This window comes from Lepisosteus platostomus, chromosome 14, assembly GCF_059453375.1.
Source record: "Lepisosteus platostomus isolate fLepPlt1 chromosome 14, fLepPlt1.hap1, whole genome shotgun sequence".
NCBI lineage: Eukaryota > Metazoa > Chordata > Actinopteri > Semionotiformes > Lepisosteidae > Lepisosteus > Lepisosteus platostomus.
Genome location: NC_142624.1, coordinates 8,607,531 through 8,627,839, shown reverse-complemented (window position 1 = coordinate 8,627,839; position 20,309 = coordinate 8,607,531).

The window sequence follows — 20,309 nt, the reverse complement described above, 5'->3', positions numbered from 1 at the left end:
TACCTGTTCTCTGAGCCATTTTCTTCACCTCCATTTTGTTAAAATATTCACTAGCATGCCCTACCTGAGTGGATTGTTTCTGACTTGGTCTTGACAGTATTCCATAAATTCAAAAATCCTTTAACAAACTGCTTCTGACATGCAGTTCCTTTGCTCTTCTCTCTCTTTCAGTTAATTTGCAACTGTGTAGCCTTGTTTTTCAATACCCTTTTAGAACAGCTATAACTTTGTAAGTAAATTATATAAGTCAAAGCTCATCTCTCTTTCACTCTAGCAAACTTATTGTTATTTTCTTGCCTGCTCTATTGTAAGCTGCTAGAGAAAGCATCAGAAACTGTCAAATGTTATTGGTTTTACTGCCAACGTAACGTCCTTAATTATGTTTTTCCAACAGTACTGTCACAAATGTTTTATTATTCACACATACACATATACGCTTGCTGATATGGGAAATTCTGAAACAGTATCTGAATTAATCTGACTGAATTATGTTAAGTGTAAAATGAACTCAGCAGTGAATTCAGTGCCCTGTAAGCAAAGCCAGCAAACATTCACATTTTATATTCCATGTGTTTTTCAGCTATTTTGACAATTAATGGTTCAATTTTCATAGAAAAACATTCCAGAAAGTTAGATTTGTGTCAATATGAAGAAATGTTCCGTATATCATAACAAATAATAATTGCATCTTTGATTGTTTGTTATTTAATTAATGATTCTATGAAAAATTTGAAAACATTTGAAACAGAAATGGAAACACATTCCAAAATCCACAAGGGGTTAAAACTAACATAATTTAACTGTTGTTTGTTTTCAGATAAAATCTACACCAACTGCTCAGCACTAGTAGCTTTATAGTAAAATGTTTTTAGATTCCAGTGGTTATAAACTTCAAGTGGGAATACCTTTTTTGATATCAGGTTAAATAAGAAAAAATCTTCATTAGAGCTGAATGACTCTTCTTAACAATGTGAAACTCTAGGGAGTTTTCAACTGCACTCTGGAAGGACAATATGTACTATGAAGTAAAAAACTTTGAAGGTCATGTTACAGCCATACTTGTCAAGCAACACTTTTAATTAATACTAGGGTGGCAGATGGCTGTCTTCTTCATGAACATTTTAATATAAAATTATTTCGCTGTGGAAAGGTGCCTTGTTTTGTAAAGACATTTATATTGCACAAAACCAAATGTGGTAGAGAGGTAGTACACTGATATAGAAATACATCTAAACATTGTACCTGTATTTTTAAGGACATAAGGCTGCCAGGTCTTAATTAAATCTGCCTGTTTTCAATTTGTCCTTTATACTCTTCCTCTGTTTTACAAAGGAGTTGTGCCTGTTTTCAATTAACAATTCCGCTATGTTGAATGTAATATAAACTATTTCACGTAAAAACATAAAGTTGTTTACATTTAATTTACTGGTGAATGAAGAGATAACTTTTAATAATAAAAGAGAAGTACATGTGAGGGAAGGCTAATTAGATACTCCTTTCCCTATAGCTCTTAAATCATTCTTTTAGGTACCGTTGCATATTTTCAATTATTCAGAAAACTGCAGTTATTCAGTGTTTAAACATTCAATTCTCATGTCTAAATTCATATCATAATCCAGCTTCAAATCCCTTCTCTCTTTATTTTTCACAAAGCATTTTGTGATGTAACTTCAACTCTTCTTACAGAAATATTCTTCAAGAAGGACTGGATGTCAAAATATGCAGGAGAAAAAAATCTCTAATATTCTTTGAAGCAAGGGATAAGTGAATGCAGTCAAGCTTAACATTGTGAATATTACTTATCTTAGCAGGGTATAAACGGTTAACAATTTATAATTTGTATGTAATTTCTATATATTTTGCATGGCCTGCAGAGTGAACTAGAATATCCCTAGCATGTTTAGGAGATTGCTGTCTACAGAAATCATTTACAAATATTTAAATAGTATGTGACAAGATGTTCTGTATGTTAGAGAAATTTTGCTTTAATGAAGAAAATGGGCCCTCTGTCACAACTACTGAGAAACATCAAAATATGAAAGCTGAGACTTTACAGATTATTTCTGTAAAAGCTTAAATTACCCTGTTTCTGTTAGACCAAACAAAAAAAAAAAGAACAAAACAGAACAGATTCTGAAAGACAGGCTCACCTCTAAAAAGCCATAGTCATTTTAATGTGACATATTTTCCAAGTACGTGCCTAATTAGAAGGCTGGGAAAGAAAGGAAAAGTATAAAATGTTTAATTTGCTACAGACAGGACCTGCCAGATGCAAAGCTGGTATCTGCCTTGTGAAAGCGTTAGATTTGCCAGAGTGGACTCTGCAGGAGGGAACACTGAGGCAGGGAGGCAGTTCTTAATCGTCCAGCTGAAACCTGTCATTCAACTTCAGCAACAGCTGAAGCAAAAATTATTCTTTTGGTTGCAGACCTTCCCAGTGCTGCTCTTTTCACATGGAAATAGAGTACAGACATTTGTCACCCTCTTTTTCAGAAATTCCTTTTTTCCATTTTGGAGTTTGAATTCATGCCTTCTTTTTGTATTTGCGAGCTTTATTCCTGTGTACAAGAGTGTGTAGACATCAATGGGTATTGTACTGACCTTTTTTTTAAACTGCTGGTCATAAATTTTGTATTGTCTGTTTTTTGTTTTTGTCGCTCACCAAAGCAAGACCGAATTGTATGAATTATCATCAAAACAAAGACTTCACAATTACAAAATGAAAAGCCTACTTGAAATGCTGCCAAGCAGGTTTTCATGAGGGCTTCCTGACACACTTATGTGCCACAGATTTGGGGGTATTTTTTTCCCATTTAGTGTTTTTGCAGTTAATAATCAACTTTGTTAATTGCTGTTAATACTGCTAGTAATACAAAGCCAGTTTGGAAAAAAAGGAAACACTTCAGATTTTTTCCCACTGGGCCTTACGCAATTCAAATTAAAACAGGAGTTTAACTGGAGTTTGGTATATACATTATAAATATTATCCCCTCACGATGCTCTCTTGGTAACACTGCAAGCAATGTTGCAAATAGCCTCTTAGTAATAATGGTTTGCAATACCTCTTAGTAATAATGGTTTGCAAACTCACCCTTTGCCAAGTAGCTCTGAAACATGACACAAGGCACTGCATTTAAATGTCACCATTTCCTGCAAATCAAGTGTCTCCGTTTAAGTAACATTGGTGTAGCTTTGAAAAGAAGAACCTTTTGGAGAGCTTGCCAAGTCTTCCAAAAAATGCAGGTAAGTCTGCACTAGTGTTTTGTATCCCTGTAGGCTTTTTAATATAAATTAATTGTTACAGTTTGAAATAAGCAGCTAATGTGCACAAAGCAGCTCATTCTTACACTTCATGCTTAAAATATTTCCTCTAAAAAGTGTTTTACATTTATTTAATATCGGTTTGACATTGGTACATTTATATTATAGTTTAAATTGTGGCAGACTGAATACAATTTATTGCAAAAAGTTCCAAAGAGTAAGACTTCTAATCTAATATAAAATTAAATTGTCCATGCAACAGTTTTGTTCCAGAAATCATTACAGTGGCTAGCATTGTTACTTCACAGTGCTAGGGCCCTGGGCCCTGGGGAGTTTGCATGTTCTCTCCATGTTGGCAGGGGTTTTCACCAGGTGTTCTGGTTTCCTCCCACAGTCCAAAGAAATGTACTGGTTGATTAGTTTGCTTTTGGGAAAACAGTGTGAGTGTGTGTATGTTTGTGTCTGTGTGTGCCCTGCAATGGATTGCATCCTGTCCAGGATGTATTCTGCCTTGTGCTCATTGCTTGCCAGGACAGAGACCCTGAATTAGATGAAGCAGTTAGCAAGTGGATTTATGGATGAATTTGTTAAATTATCGAGAATTTCATATTGAGGCACAATGACAAACTAGTACAGTACTATATCATGTAAGGCTCTTAAGATATACTTTTAATAGTCAAATAGTCAAAAACATACTTGTTATGCTTGTCTTACAGTCTGGTTTAACCTTTTAATTCAGTTCCTGTTCCAGGTTCATTTTAATGAAATATTATTAGTCAAAGATACCGATCTCATCTTCTTAAAAACATGCAGACTTTCAAGTACGTCTGGTAAATGTATTATTAATAATAATAACTGCTTACACTTATATAGCACTTTTCTGGACACTCCACTCAATGCGCTTTACAAATAATGCGGACTCCCCTCCACCACCACCAGTGTGTAGCCCCCACCTGGATGATGCGACAGCAGCCATAGTGCGCCAGAACGCTCACCACACATCACCTATCAGTGGGGAGGAGAGCAGAATGATGAAGCCAATTCATATTAAATCATTTCATAATGAAAATGAATCAAAGATACCCATAAAAGCACAGAATAATCATCTCAGAATCATAATGATTAAATAAATTATTCAATTATCATTAAATGATAATAATTTTAGAACTGTAAATCAAGCATGATCTTCAGTCTTTTTTTTTCTTCCAGTGAAACGCAAGCAAAAGCGACTGCAATGATTCTTAACATGCAAAACCTTTCTTCATCTATAACTTTCTTTCAGTTTAACCTGATGTTAAATTGATTTTGTTTGCTACCTCAGCCAATAGTTTAGGTTACTGTCTTCTAGGTGTCACGTAGCGTTCTTTCAGGACCCTATGCAGACAGGACAATCCAGAGAGGATTGAGGAGAACACGGGGGAAAAAAGCATGCAAAGAGGCTGGAAGGAAAACAGGGGGCCTGTTCTAGGTGCACTGGTGTTCAGGGGTGTGTGTCCAAAGGATGTCCACGGGGAAATGTCCAGAGCTGGGTGGCCCATCCAAGACAAAGACAAACAGAGTTAAAAGCCGGAGGGGGATCCGGCGAAGGGTCGGGGGAATAAAAGGGGGTAACGGGACCAGACACTCCAGTCCCGGACCCAGAAGGTCAGGACGCCGTTGTGAAGCCTGTGCTGTCGAGTCACTCCTGGACTCACAGATAGGTGGGCTTCCGGGCATCCATCTTCCAAAGCTGAGCCCAGATTGACAGGAATGCCTCGCTTTTATAGGACAGGGGGCAGGAACCGGAGGCAGGTGCAGGAGATGAGTACAAAACTAAGAAGGGCTGGAGCGTCCTTAAGAGGAGGGGTTTACGAGCGCGACACTAGGAATATCTAGGAAAACGTATTGCCTTCTGCAAAACAATGTGCTTGAAAATAGGGATTAATAAGAAGACTTTATAATCCATATGTTAAAGAGCCCATGATAAGAAGTACAGACATGTGAGCTAGAGTATGTCTAAAGAAATGTGTAAAAAAAGATTTGTTGTAATGAGATAAACTTAAATGTCTAGGCTTGACTTTAGTTTTACATTTATTAATGACATTTGGATTTATTATTCAGCTAGATCAGTGGTTCCCAATCCCGGTCCTTTGTGAACCACACACCGGTTGGTTTTTGTTCCAGGCGAGCCCTCAGTTAATCCAACCTTCATTGACTTGATAATAAAAAGATTAATTTGAACTGTTTGTTCCCATCTTTTAACATGCTGGAGCTTTAAGAGTTGTATTTATTATTAATGCCAGTAGCCATATCACTCTGCAACTCACAACTGGCAACCCACTGAAGCTAAGCAGGTGTGAGCCTGGTCAGTACCTAGATGGGAGACCTCCTGGGAAAAAAAACTAAGGTTGCTGCTGGAAGAGGTGTTAGTGGGGCCAGAAGGGAGTGCTCTCCCAGCAGTCCATGTGGGTCCTAATGACCCAGTATAGTGACGGGGACACTATATTGTAAACATTTCGAGAAGAATTTCTTGAAAAGAGTAGGGGTGTAACTGTGGCGTCCTGGCCAAATTTTCCATTGGGCCTTACCAATCATGGCCTCCTAATAATCCCCCTCTATGAACTGCCTTCATTACTCTGCTCTCCTCCCCACTGATAGCTGATGTGTGGTGAGTGTTCTGGCGCACTATGGCTGTCGTTGTATCATCCAGGTGGGGGCTGCACATTGGTGGTGGTGGAGGGGAGTCCCCATTACCTGTAAAGCGCTTTGAGTGGAGTGTCCAGAAAAGTGCGATGTGTAAGCAATTATTAGGGAGCAGGTTGAATTATTTTGTTGAATAGTATAAGGGAGCAGTATGCATCCTTAACAGCTAACTGTAATGCCTCAGACTCAATGCACATCTGCACTATGCACTTTTTGCATGGTCTACCATGTATTTTTTTCAGTACTACATATTTATTATTCTGCTTATTATTATTTATTATGTTTTGTAATGTACTGACTACAATATGTGGTGCTGTCCGTTGTACTGTGTTGTCTACTGTACTGTGTATGTACTGAGAGATCAGCGCAAATAAGAATTCCAATGTACATGTACATCCTCTACTCTCTACTTTACTCTATAAAGAAAAAGATGCAAAATTGGCTGAATTTTCTCATAGCTAAGCAGAAAGTTGGTTATTACTGAGATTAGAGCAGGTATAGTTGAGTATAAGATGATATCTTTGAGATAGAAGTGTAATGTTGCCTAAGCATAATATAGATGGAGAATGAACAGTGCCCAGAATAGAACCCTGTGGGACTCCCTTGTTACTGAAAGTTAAAGGTCAAATTTGTGGACTTCCTAAATTCCTTAGGATTGTTTAAAAGATTAGCAAATTTATGGTTGTAATTTATATCTTTTTGGTGTTTCTAATAGCTTTTGTACATTTATTTATAATTTGAAGTACAGCCAAATCAGTAGAATTTTTGTTCTAATGTATTTCCAAGCTAGATTTTTTTGTATAATTAAAGTTGACAGCATGAGCCTAAGTACCTTGGAATTAGTAAACACCTGTTGAGAATATTGCTAAAACAATCTAAGCATCTGTAATTTATGAGAGAAAATATGAGATGAGATCTCACAAACAAAAACTTGTTCCCTAATAAGCTTTAAATTTGGTTAGATAATATCAGAGAAGAACAATATCCTGGCTTAAATACCACAGCAAAATTAACCCAGAACTCAGGTAAGTATAAGCAATAAGGTCTTTATTAAAGTTAAGGTGATTGCAGAAGCAAATGATAGCAGCACCATTGTGACGAACACTATTGGGTCAAACAAAATGTGATTATTCATAAAAATACATAAACACAAATCTATATTGCCATATTAAAACACTTTGAGAATTATTCATAAAAGCTATGTTCTGTTTTATTATGACAATAAAGCCTATTTTATGGGCATGGCACTGTGACAGAAAGCAATACTGTTAAAACACTGCTATTAATCAACTATTAGTATATAAGATATACATGGTTTATTTGTAAGTATGGGAACAGCAAAGTTCCACAAGCCTTGCTCTTTCTTTATTTTTTCCTAACAAAGATTAGACATTCTGTCTTTTTGTCATGATTGTAGACCCTCCCCCTTAAGGGCGTTCGTTTACATTTTAGTTGATTTTGGGCACCGGCTCCCTGTTTCAGCCTCCCTACAAAAGCCAGACGCTCACTCTGTTCCGGGCTCTGCATTAGAACACGGATGCCCAGAGGCTCACCTACCACCAGGTCGCCCTACGTCCGCGGCTTGGGTGGTATTCACCTCCTAGGTGTCCTGAGCTAGCCAAGTCTGGGACCTGGAGCGCTTGGTTCCATTCCCCCCTTTTTCCCCCGGACCCTTCGCCGGATCCGACTCCGGTTTTTAACTTTGTCTTGTACGTCTTGGATCGATCACCCGGCTCTGGACATTTGCCTGCAAGACTTCCCTTCAGACTCCCTTTTTGGACAGTTTGCCTGGACCACGCCCCTCTGGGCACCTTCGTCATGCCCCCTCCACCCCTGTTCGTCTACCAGCCCTGTTCCTCGTCTGCTTCCTGTGTGTGTTCACTCCCTTCTGGATTGCATTGTCTGCATAGGGTCCTGAAAGATGCTTTGTAACATTTTTGTGCTAAATCCTTCGTCTTATGGTATGGTAAGAATCAGAGAACATATAATTTTGTACTTTAAAGCTTAAAGATTGGATAAATCTCCTTTCTCCTGACAAATTTATTTGAATTCAGTCAAATTGAATTACTACATTACTACTTCATCAGAAAGTAAAATTTCTCCCAGATTTCACTACAAAACTTTGCTAACACAACAATACATACTTTATATATGTTGCGGTCTCTCTTTTTTCCCTTCAGAGAGTGTCAGAAGAGTGGAGAAGGAAGTAGCCAGTAGTGGGTAACAGTCCTGGCAGGGGTTTATTCCCTTTAATATTTAACAGGTGTGTGCTAGTTACAAGTGTGAGAAAGTGTTTTATTTGCTAATATCCCATAAAACATAACAAACTCTAGATGTCCACCACTCCATTTTTTTTTTTGGGGGGGGGTGGGAGAGATATGTGTACAAGCATGGGGAGAGAATAAAAAGTCCAAGGAACAGTTCCAGGCAGTCCAGGCAACACAATGAAGTATGTCTTGTCTAATTTAGCCCCAGTAAAGGCGATTTGGAGGAATCAGAGGGTTTGTAACCCTGAAGTGGCCCTTTCCAGCAAATACCCATTGGCACCTTTCCTGGGGCTTCGGGTCAGCTACCTGACTCTCCTCCAACAGGGATATGGAATTCAATAGTATAATCCAGAAACACAAGAGTGTAGGGGCCCAGTCCTGCAGTTCTCTCTCTTTACAGTGGTCACTCTGATCTGAGTTCTGGCATTTGGCCAGAACTACTTTCCCACTTCCATGGTGACATGGTCCTGGGACAATCTGGTAGCTTGCTTCTGTTTGCTTAGGCATGGGATAGTGCTAATCAATCATTCTTTGGCGGAAAACACCAGCAGCATGCCCAGGGCTGTCCCTGCATACTTATTTCTAGTTGTATGGGCTTATCCTTTTCTGACCAGCCATTCAGACTCTCAGCCAGCTCAAATTTGACCCTAAAGGTCTCCTGCAGTCTTGCCCCATGTCACACCCAGCTGACAGCTGCATTGTCCAGCTGTGCACATCATGTGAGGACCCCTGCTTTAGGCCTGACTTTTTAGGCTGTGTGGTAGGCCCTGATGGAATTATGTTATAGATAGCGTCACCATGCCTGTGTCCATGCTGTGCCAGGTCCTCCCCACTCATGGCAATACCCTCAACATCACTGGGAGGTGAGTAGGCTGGTGATTCACTCTGACCTTGTCTATCAGAGGGCTTTAACAGCTGTTGGAATTTACCTTCAGTACCTCATTTACTTAGACTGACTTTATGCTGGAAATCCTTTAGGAGCTTCATTATTGCCTTGATCTTACCAGAATGTACCACCAATAGGGGAAACCAGCTGTCCCAACCCAACTCCAGCGTGCTCACAGACACAAACCTGTCAGTTTAATACATTTCTTTGGTTGAGCACACATGAGCCTTCTATCTTCCTCTTTTCCTCTTCCTGTTTTCTTCCATGCCATTACTTGTTGACTTGGAAGCTGTGAGAATCCCACTCTGCCACTGATGTTGCACTCTCCCATTTTTCCTTTCAGAGACTGTTGAGAAGAAAGCAGCCAAAGGCAGGCTTACAGGGATTTATTGATTTTATGCCTTTGATAGGGGTTTAGGTCTTTACTCTTTAACAGGTGTGTGCTAGTCACGGAGGATGAGATGCAGTCTAGCATTTGCTAACACTCATTAGGTAGGTATAACAAACTCAAGATGTCCACCCCCTCTTTTTATAGAGGCAGAGGGGAGGAGAGAGGTGAGCACACATGGGGAGAGGGCAAAGGTCACGAAAATAGTCTGGCAATCCAGTCCTGTCCAACTGGGGGCTGGAACGCACATTCAATTAACATTAAATAAAATATGTCAGACACCAACATATCATTCTTGGAAAAAAAAACAGTAAACATTCTCCATTTACAAGCCCGTTTTATTGCCACCAGCCAATTACCGGCATCTATTTTTTATGCATCTCTGTCTGGGTATGCAAATGAGGGAAAGGAGGCATTTGACAGTACTGCCTTGTCTCAGTAATGCCAGCACTCTTTGTGAGTAAAAAAAAGTTAACATCCATTACCATCCTGGAAAAAAAGAGCGAATATGTTTTCTGCGTTACCCCATATTAAAACCTGTCAGATTTGTAAACCATGAAAATAAAAAGTAAAGGCATAATACTTTAATATTTACAGCTTTCAGCTTTATAAGAAGCTGCTAGTCAGCTGTAATATTATATTTGTATTCAAGCTCATCTTATATTTATTGAAATTCTTTCAACCGGCATGTAATACTTTTTACTTGTTTATATTAAATTTACATTCTGTGTGTCTGTTAATATAGAATAGTCTCACTTTACACTAATTTTCACTCTGCCTGTCCTTTGCTGTCTCTATTGAGTTTGATCCCTATACTTCTCCTATCCTATTATTTACATATTATTTACACATTTACTATGTCAGCATCTTCGACTGTGTAAGTGTATCTCCCCGCGGTACTCCACTAGTTTTCATTGACTATTTATTAAAATCTTATCTGTTTTATACACATTAATCAATTCTAAATCTGCATCAATCTATCAATTTTCTAGCCGCTTTATCCAGTACAGGGTCACTGAGGAGCCAGAGCCTATCCTGGCAAGCTGTGGGCACAAGGGAGGATCCAGACAGGATACCAATCCATCACAGGGCAAACATAGACACAAACATGCACACACTCACTTCATGACCAATTTTTCCAGAAATCCTACCTGCTAGTAGTATGTCTTTGGACTGTGGGAGGAAACTAAAGCACTTGATGGAAACCCAAGTAAACAAGGGGTGAATAAACAATCTCCACACAAATAGCACCCTAGGAATTGAACCCAGGGCCCCAGTGCTGCAAGGAAGCAATGGTAACCACTGTGCCACTGTGCATCCTTCAGTTTCAGAACCCAATTTTAATGAATATCGTTGTCAGACGCCTTTTGGAAATTTAAATTTGACATAGATTTTTGTCTGTTGCTGATGTTGAGTATTCCAACATGTACGGTGCTAAATCTATTGAAGCTACATAAAACCTATGAAACATCTAGCTTTCAGTTCAGTTTTTTCCTCAGTTCCAGAATCAGAAAATCTAGGAGTTTCTTTCGTTAGCAGTTTGAAAGCAGGTACTGTGCAACCACGACCAGCATTAGAGTCGGAACACAAACACAGCTAATTAATGGAATAGACATTCCAGGCACTTTGTTAATTGTTGAATTTTTGTGAGACATCCAAAACAATGGTATTTGCCACCAAAGGGAGCAACCCAGCTGGGCTGCTAGCTGCGAGAGTGAAAGATGAGAGTGGGAGAGTGTAATCACAGGACCTGTGAAATCCATTTAGTACTGATGGTTCTTAAAGAGATTTCGCATTGTACCCAGGGTCAGTTGTTGTAATTCAGTCATTATTTTGAGGCTGTTTGATACACTTAAAATGCTCTGCAAAATAATAAGACTCAATTTTTTTTACAAGGATTGCAATCTAAATTAGACTACAATCTGTCTAATTGATTGTTTTTCACAAACCGTTTTTAACAGTATATTGTGGTCAATATGATTAATGTGTAAAACTAGTCCAGTTCAACATTTCACAGAAAGTTCAATGAGAAAGGACAAGAATAAATATAAATAAAAAAAACAGCACTGCAAAGTTTTACACAATGTTCATAAAAAAAAAATGTCTTCTTGTGTACTTCTTGTTTCCTTTTTTCAAATTTAGAATAATCTTTTTTTTGTTATACCCACCAGGTATAGAATCACTAATTGTGTCTATTTCATGCCTCAGGTTAAGGCAACAACTGCACACAGAGAAAAAAATGGAAACAAAGGCAGACTCCTTTTACCTCGCCTCCTCTGGGCACCTCATCTTTTAATACATCACAGGCAATTCTATGCTGCCACTTGGGAAGCCCCACTCATATTCAGTTAGTGTCATGACAGAGACTGAAATATTTTCTGTTCTACATAACAGTGATACAATCATTTGGCTTTTTCAAAGTACTGTTGTGAAAACCATACAATGTGCCATTTATTGTACATTAAAATAAGACTATGGGAGACATATACCCATGGACAAGGGCAGCCCTACATTGCAGGTGTGTTGGTAATTTAATACTCTTTGGAGCACACTGCATGCCCTTAGGTGGACACAAGCCATCACAGAGCCTCTTGTGCACTGCCATTGTCTGGCAACTGGGAACATGTTAATCACATTCCATTTGTATGCATCCCCAGTGTCATTTTGCCTTTTTTTGCATTTTTGTGTTATACCCACCAGATATAAAGTTGCTAATTGTGTCTATTTCACACCTCAGCTCAAGGTTAGAACATGAAACAGTTTTTGAATAATTTTAATCTAATTACATAAGCACCCTGCTTATTTCTATGTATTAGGTGACTGATATCCCTATGTGGTACAGAACTACATTCTCTGCTACTGTTTAAACCCACTTGCGTTTGTTCCATAAAACACAACTATTGGATTTCAAATTATTATAATGTTGTGTATTCAACTTCAGGAACATTATGTTAAGAATCTAATTTTTTAACATTGTGTTAAAATCCTGTCTATGTTAGAAGTCAACCTGCTATTTATTAGTGATTCTTAAAATATTTAACAAATGTAAATATACAATATATACATTTCAACATTATACTTTCTTTTGTTAAAAATTTCACTGTAAAGTATTTTCTTTATTACATGGAAATAAATTCTCAGAAACATTACACTTTATTATGTGTTTCATAACATCTTAAAAAAACTACCTGGCTGAAAATACGAAGCAATACCTCAATGCATCTCATGATGATTGATAGAATTAGATATTCAGTTAAATATTCTATGAATAACACTTTAATTTTTCTTGTTAAACGTGAGTGCTTCACTGTGATAAAAACATCATAGGAGATATGCTCATTACAGTCCTTGAAGCTATGATGTGGGCTTTAATGATATAACCCCCCCAGCATCTACTTTGCCAGCATGTTATTCTCACAACTACATTGACAACCAAAGTAATTCAATCATGACACATTGAAACACAGACATCCACAAAACAGATTACACACCTAAGGGTTTGCTTGTTGTGAAAAAAGCAATTTGCCACTGAAAGCTAAGAATCACTAGTCTTAGTGCTAGTGAAATCTGATTTGTGAAGGTGTGAAAAGACCAATTTAGAATAATCTTGTTACTGCTAAAACAGACATTGGGTAATTTTGCTTTTGGTGCCTCTAATCTCTAACAAAGAGTTTAATTATTCACCTGGCACTTTTGACTGGACTACTATGTTTTTTTAGCTATTTATTGTTCTTACAAAGTATTTATTATTCTGGTTGTTGTTATTTATTATCTATTGTTTTGTAATATACTGTCTACATTGTGTGGTGCTATACTGTGTTGACTGCTGTACTGTGCATGTCCTGAGAGAATGGCACAAATAAGGGTTCCAATGTACATGCACAATGATAATAAACTCTTCTACTCTGCTCTGCTCTACTCTACTCTGACAGCCCCCAGGTGCAGAGCAGCGCAGGTGTGTAAAATGTCACAAGAAATGAGCCTGAGTTTCCTGGGAGAGTTTATCCCGAATCCCACTGCTTTTCTGACTAAAAAGGAAATGTTGGTCTATTTACATTTTTCTATCACTTAAAGCAGAGGGCTGGAGATGATGGTATAATGGCCTAAATAATGACATCTCAAACATTTTTTTTTTCTTTTATATAATCTCTTTCCTGATAATTTCCCTATGCCTCTTTCTTTGTGAATTCCTCCATTCTTTTCTCTCCTGGGGAGCACTTGTTTCTCACCACCTCAGTTCAAACTCATTATACTGCCTTTTCATCTTTTTTTCTATAAATCCGACATAATAAGTGGAGTACTGATATAGTGAATAAGAATTAAACCATTTTAAAAACACACACACAATTCTGTCAGTGTTTTGAACAAAAAGCAAGAAACTTACTGGATGATAAGCATCTGTTTACCAGTGGACCGCATATTAGAAGAGACACATCTATTTGAAATATTTAAGTGTTTCAAATTAGCTTAATATTTTTTACCCCAGCAAAAGAGTCTAAGGTTTATACAAGGTCAGATTACCACACTGAAAGGACATCGAATTCCAGGTAAAAAGAACAAAGCCTTACTTAAGAATAATTCCAACTATCAACACATTTTGGTTTATTTGTTAATTGTGTACTGTATGCCACCTTTGCTTCTGCAGTAATGTGTCAATAATATTTTATTGTTTCCTGGACATTTCATCTTGAATGTATTGTGCAAGTGCTCTGGTGAACTTGAAATTGTCATTGTTCTTTGGGGAGGTGGTATCCTCCCATGAAAACCATTCCTATTCAGTCTTTTCCTGATGGTTGAGGTATAGACACTGACATTAGTCACAGCAAGAGACTCCTGCAGTTCCTTAGATTTTACTCTGTTGATCTTTGTGTAATATCCTGTATGGTAAAGACCAAACATAAAAACTTCCGATACTTTTATAGGACACCCTACCCAAACTTAGTCCTTGTTTACTTATTCTTTAATTATGGAACCGGATGATTCTGATTGCCCATAGAACTGCATAAAGTAAACTTAGGATTCACATACAACGAGTCTTATTCATTTCTGTCTAATTCATACACAATTGAATCATAAAAAAACATCGCATTGGCAAATATGTATCCTTGTTGATTATTTAAGAAAAGACTAAACAATTATTTAAGAAAAGATTAAACTGGTATTGTGGAAAGAAATTGTCAATCCCATAATTACAGTATATTGGGGGTTCTATTTTTTTCCCTATAAGTGTCTGAGAATGGGCAGCAGACTACAATATATGTTATTTATTTGGAGAGATTAATTGTCCTTTCAAAGGACTGTCAGTGAATTAAACGCTCCTGAGATCATATGGGATATACCTGCAGCAGCATTATATCATTATAAATGGTTCTATGCATGATGAACAGAATCAATCCAGAAAATGGGTAACATGGCATAAACCATTATATGATTTATAGAGAAGGTTAAAATAAATCTTTGTTCCTTGGCTGGACTGAATTGTAATTTTTGACAACCTCTTCAACCTTTCAGGACCTCGAGTAGAGTAATTTTTCAGTCAAAATAGTCAAATATAGTCAGCTTTGCAAAAAACAAAATGTTTTAGAAGTTTAAGTTATAGTTTCGTGTTTAATTAAAAAATAAACCAAATCTGTTTTCTTTAGTTTTGTTAAGAATTGTAGTCTGGCTATGCACCTTTTTCTTCAGGAAGCATTCAATGTAGATGTGCTGATCTACTGGGAGTTATAAAGCCTTTAGTAATGTATCTCACTTTCTCGCTGTTTAAGCAATAAATATCTTCCTCTAATAGCCAGACAGCTGGAAGGAAAAACATCTAAGCTAGTAAGTTTGTTTATCTGCAAACACCTCAAAAATGCAAAACGCAAATGTGTAAATATAAATCGAAATCAACTTAATTGAAACTAGCCACAGGGAACCAGAAATGTCAAAGTGGCTATTGAATGCATTATGGATAGCAATAACAAATCTAGTGTTGTTTTCATATTGAAGGGTTTTATTATAAGCATATCTTTCATAGCTAGGTACTCACCATTGAAGGTGTCCGATTTATTGCAAAACCAAAAATAAAATGTGTTAGTGTTTACAGATCTTTCCTCATGTTTAATATGAGACTACTAATTTTTAATAACTAGTAAGTATTCTAACGATTATTTTCTTTCCTTTTATTGATGTTAATGGTATCAAATTGCATTTATATCAGTTAATGACACTGCTTTTATAAATTAGCGAATATTGAATTACACAGAATGTGAGTGAATGCAAACAACCACAGATGCAAATTCCACAATGGAATTTTAAATAAGAGATAGTTACTACTTATTTAAGAGCAGCCATATCACCCTGCAACTCACAACTGGCAGCCCACTGAAGCTAAGCAGGTGTGAGCCTGGTCTGTACCTGGTCTGTACCTGGTCTGTACCTGGATGGGAGAAACTAATGTTGTTGCTGGAAGAGGTGTTAGTGGGGCCAGCAGGGGGTGCTCACCCTGCGGTCCATGTGGGTCCTAATGCCCCAGTATAGTATAGATTAAAAATCCCAGGGCGTTTCTCGTAAAGAGTAGGGGTGTAACCCCGCTGTCTTGGCCAAATTCCCCATTGGCCCTTACCAATCATGGCCTCCTAATAATCCCCATCAATGAATTGGCTTCATTACTCTGCTCTCCTCCCCACTGATAGCTGATGTGTGGTGAGTGTTCTGGCGCACTATGGCTGCCGTCGCATCATCCAGGTGGGGGCTGCACACTGGTGGTGGTGGAGGGGAGTCCCCATTACCTGTAAAGCGCTTTGAGGGGAGTGTCCAGAAAAGTGCTATATAAATGTAAGCAATTATTATTATTATTATTATTATTATTATTTGTCTTTGACTTGCAAATCAAGTCCAATTCATTGCCTTTCTATTTCACTTTTTCCAGCAAGATTATTGTAAAACATATTGTGACATACCCAGAGGTGAGGCCTGGTAAGGAATCTTCAAATAGGTGGGTTTTAGGTAAAAATGGACATAGAAATGATGGCGTAAGGTAAAAACTATGCTGTTCATTTATGGTGTAGGGAAAAGAAACACAAAGAATCAAACAAAAGCCTAGATCTGCCAGATTTCTAACTAAACTTGTTCAGTGTCCCTCACTAGCAACTAAGCTGATTACCAGCCTCAATATAAGGCCTCTGAGATCAAAGTTGTTATCTGAAACTCTTGAAAAAACTCCTCTTGCAGTAATTATGTCTCTCTCTAAGACTCTTCAGTCACTTCAGTGTGTCCATGAATTCGTCAGTCTCTTCCCAGCTTCCTTCTTTATCTGGTGGAGCACATGCCAGAGATTCAGTTTGCTTTTTACGACTAAGAGGATGGCCCATTGTTGCTTCCTGTGTTTAAATATTACCCACCAATTATCTTACTTCAGCTGGTCAGCTGACTGAAACCATAGGTCATCACCATTAGTACTGCTACAGCCACCACCACTCTACTACTACATACAGTATATTACATTTATGATTATACAGCAATATGTAGTTTTCATGGCTTGTGTTCATGTTCAATGCTTCCTTTGCTAGTCTCAATTCCAAAATTGATGTCTTGGCATTTCAGATCTTTTAAATATTGTCTACTCATAAAGATCCCTATCTGTTATTTTCTTGTGTGATTTTCCTCTTTGGGATTTTCACAAGACTTTTTATCTCCCTTCCCCCCTTTCCCTGTTTTGTCCATACAGGGATGGTAAGCTGGATAGGTGTGAATTGAAATTGTCAACAATGCTGATCAAGGTAGCCTGATTATCCACAACATAACACAGCAATGTGAGATCAAGAATGACACTAAAGCATACAGCCTCTAAAATGATCTAGTTTCACTACTTTTTAAATCCAGAAGGCTGTTGTATACAAAAGGTTATATACACTATAAATCTCCAAGAACTAAAATAAATCAGTAAGTGAATGATTTATAAAGACACATATAAAGAGTCGTCATAAAGAATGAGACATGTCTGCTGATAAATTCCTTCAATAGAGTACACATTTTGTATTGTATCCACATGTAGTACACACAAATAAAGCAATAGTGCATTTTACCCATAAAATATTAAACCTGGGTCTTAAAGGTTACTTATGCATTAAGCTATTATTTTAAATGAGAACCCTCAGCTAAGACGTGTCACAGGAAGGAGATAATGATGATAGCTTATACATAATCACCTCAGGAAAGGATGATTGATGAGTTCAATGTCTTGCAAAATTAAAAGACGATCATGATCAGGAGATGCAGGAAAAACAGTATTGCACATAAAAGGGACATAGGACAAAGAGGAAATTAAAAGAGAAGACATGGATTGTTCAGTCTGACTAATCATTTCTTAAAAAACCCTGTTTGCTTTAGAGTATTACAAAATGCCGTTATAGACATACAGTATGAAAAAATCATGAATATTTTAGCTCCATCAGTCAAGGGAGTGCAAGAGCAAAAACAGTCAAAATGTTGTAGTACCACCATCAGTTATATCAAAGAGGTGGCAATGAGATGTTATTTTTTTACATGCATCCTTACATAGCTCAGTAAGTCACACTAAGAAGACTGCTTTTGTAGTTTAATAGTGTAAACCTACAAACCAGTGTCTGCTTGACAAAATGATTTGAGCCCTCTGATGTGGTTTAAGATGAGGATGCAAATTCATTTGCTTTAGAAACCTTGGTGTGCATGCTTACAGGCTATATTCTTCCCCATTTGTTTATAATCTACAGTCCATTCTAGTAAACTACTACTCGAACAGATATGTTCTATGCATTCTACAAGTGTGGAGTAGTGGTCAGGGCTCGAGTGGGGACACTGCTGTTGTACCGTTGAGCAAGGTCAGGCTTGGGTCAATCCTGGTTCTGGAGGACTGGTGTGTTTGTGGGTTTCCCAGGTCTCTTCAAAGCAGTGGCACCTAAAGAACTTGGAGAAATTGTCAAACTGGTTCCATTGAGCCAATAATGAGCTTATTTAGCTGAGTTGGAATGAAAATGTGCAGCTAAACAAGCCCTCCAGGACACAGATTGGACACCTCTCAGCACGAAATCTTACCTGGATTCTTCCAGCAAGACCTGCTATACTGTATAAATGGAAAATCTGAAAGTAAAAATTGAAAGTAAATCTGAAAGTAAATGTTGTTTCTGCAAAATGCCTTCAATAAAAGCACCAGCTTAATTATTAATAATAATGATGTCTGATGTATTGTGAATTATACAATGGTTATTGGACACCAACTTTATAAAATTCAATTGAATGGCACTGTTTATACATCAGATTAGGATGGAGATTTAGCTACCAAAATTACCCAGTAATTTGCTAAAGTATTACATAAAATTAAATAAAAAATACAGAATATAAAATTTGATATATTAAAAAGTTGCAAGAAAAGTAATTTACATTTCAAGTTAAAGGTATATTTTAAACCTCTTAAAAGCACTTTATTGTGCTTTTACATGATCGTTCACCTAAATCCTTTTAAGGTGTTTTTTTTTTCCAAACTGCACTTTGAACTAATGCCAAAGAAAGAATAACAAGAACCCCGATGCCCTTTCTTTCCCCTTGGCTAAATCCCTTCAATCCAGAGTGACTGTGGTTAGAGATTAACATTTAATGTGGATAATAAATTCAACACACAACTTCAGTAATTTTGGTTCCAGTGGTTATCCCAGACTACTGAATCAGCTGTGAAATGAGCTGCAGGCAGAATGTCTTGAAGGAAACTAGGCACAGCATTGCAGCAGGTAAATAATTCATCTTCTACACTGTCTCCCTCATCTAAAAATAGGAGACCAACTAGCTGGAAAGAAACCCACTGCCATCATAAGGACCACCATTCGCTCGAAATGAGATGTGACATTTAAATTTGGCCTATTAGGCTAAACGATAATTTGATCAAATGTTATCCTTTAGCCACTAACAAGACTTTTAACTTTTATCTTTTGTCAGCATTAAGGTACTTTGGGAGCATGAAAAAGTCTTGGATTTGTGCCTCACAGTATGTATTTTTATGAGAGCAATGAGACTACAAGGATACCTGTTGCTTTCTGTTAACTGGGACAGGACTCTCCTTCTAAAAGTGTATTCATTAGATGTACACTTTTAATTACCATTTAACTTAATGTTCACATTTGTACTTGGCAGGCACTGCACAGTAGTCTTGCCTGGATAAAGATTCCTGCTCTGTAATTCTTAGTAGAGACAAATTCTAGTGAAACAAAAGAGAAGGGCATGTTAGTTAACCCCTTTCAAATGATGGAACTGTTCATTCAACCTCATAATCTTTCTGTGAAGGAGATTATTGTCATTCCATAGATTTGCAAAGATAATATGACAAACCTACTACAGTACTGCACTGTGACAAACCCTACTGGACAGATTTTATGTGACAAGAATACCCAATGGAGAAAGGTCAGTGTCTTGTGCAAGGAATGTTCCTAAGATTTATAAAGACCTTTTAATGTTATGTTACTATCTATTAAAAAACAGACTACCCATCCATCCTGCTATTAGCAATGCCATGCTGCAACTCACAACTGGTAATCCCTGATGCTAAGCAGGTATTATCCTGACCAGTACCAGGATGGGAGACTTCCTTGGGAAAAAATAAGGTTGCTGCTGGAAGTGGTGTTAGTGGGGCCAGTAGGGGGTGCTCACCCTTTGGTCTGTGCAGGTCCGAATGCTCTAATGTAGTGACAGGGACACTGTACTGTAAAAAGGCACCATCCTTTGTATGAGACGTAAAACTGAGGTCCTGACTCTCTGTAGTCATTAAAAGTCCCAAGGTAGCGGTGTTAACCCGGAATCCTGGATGAATTTCCCATTG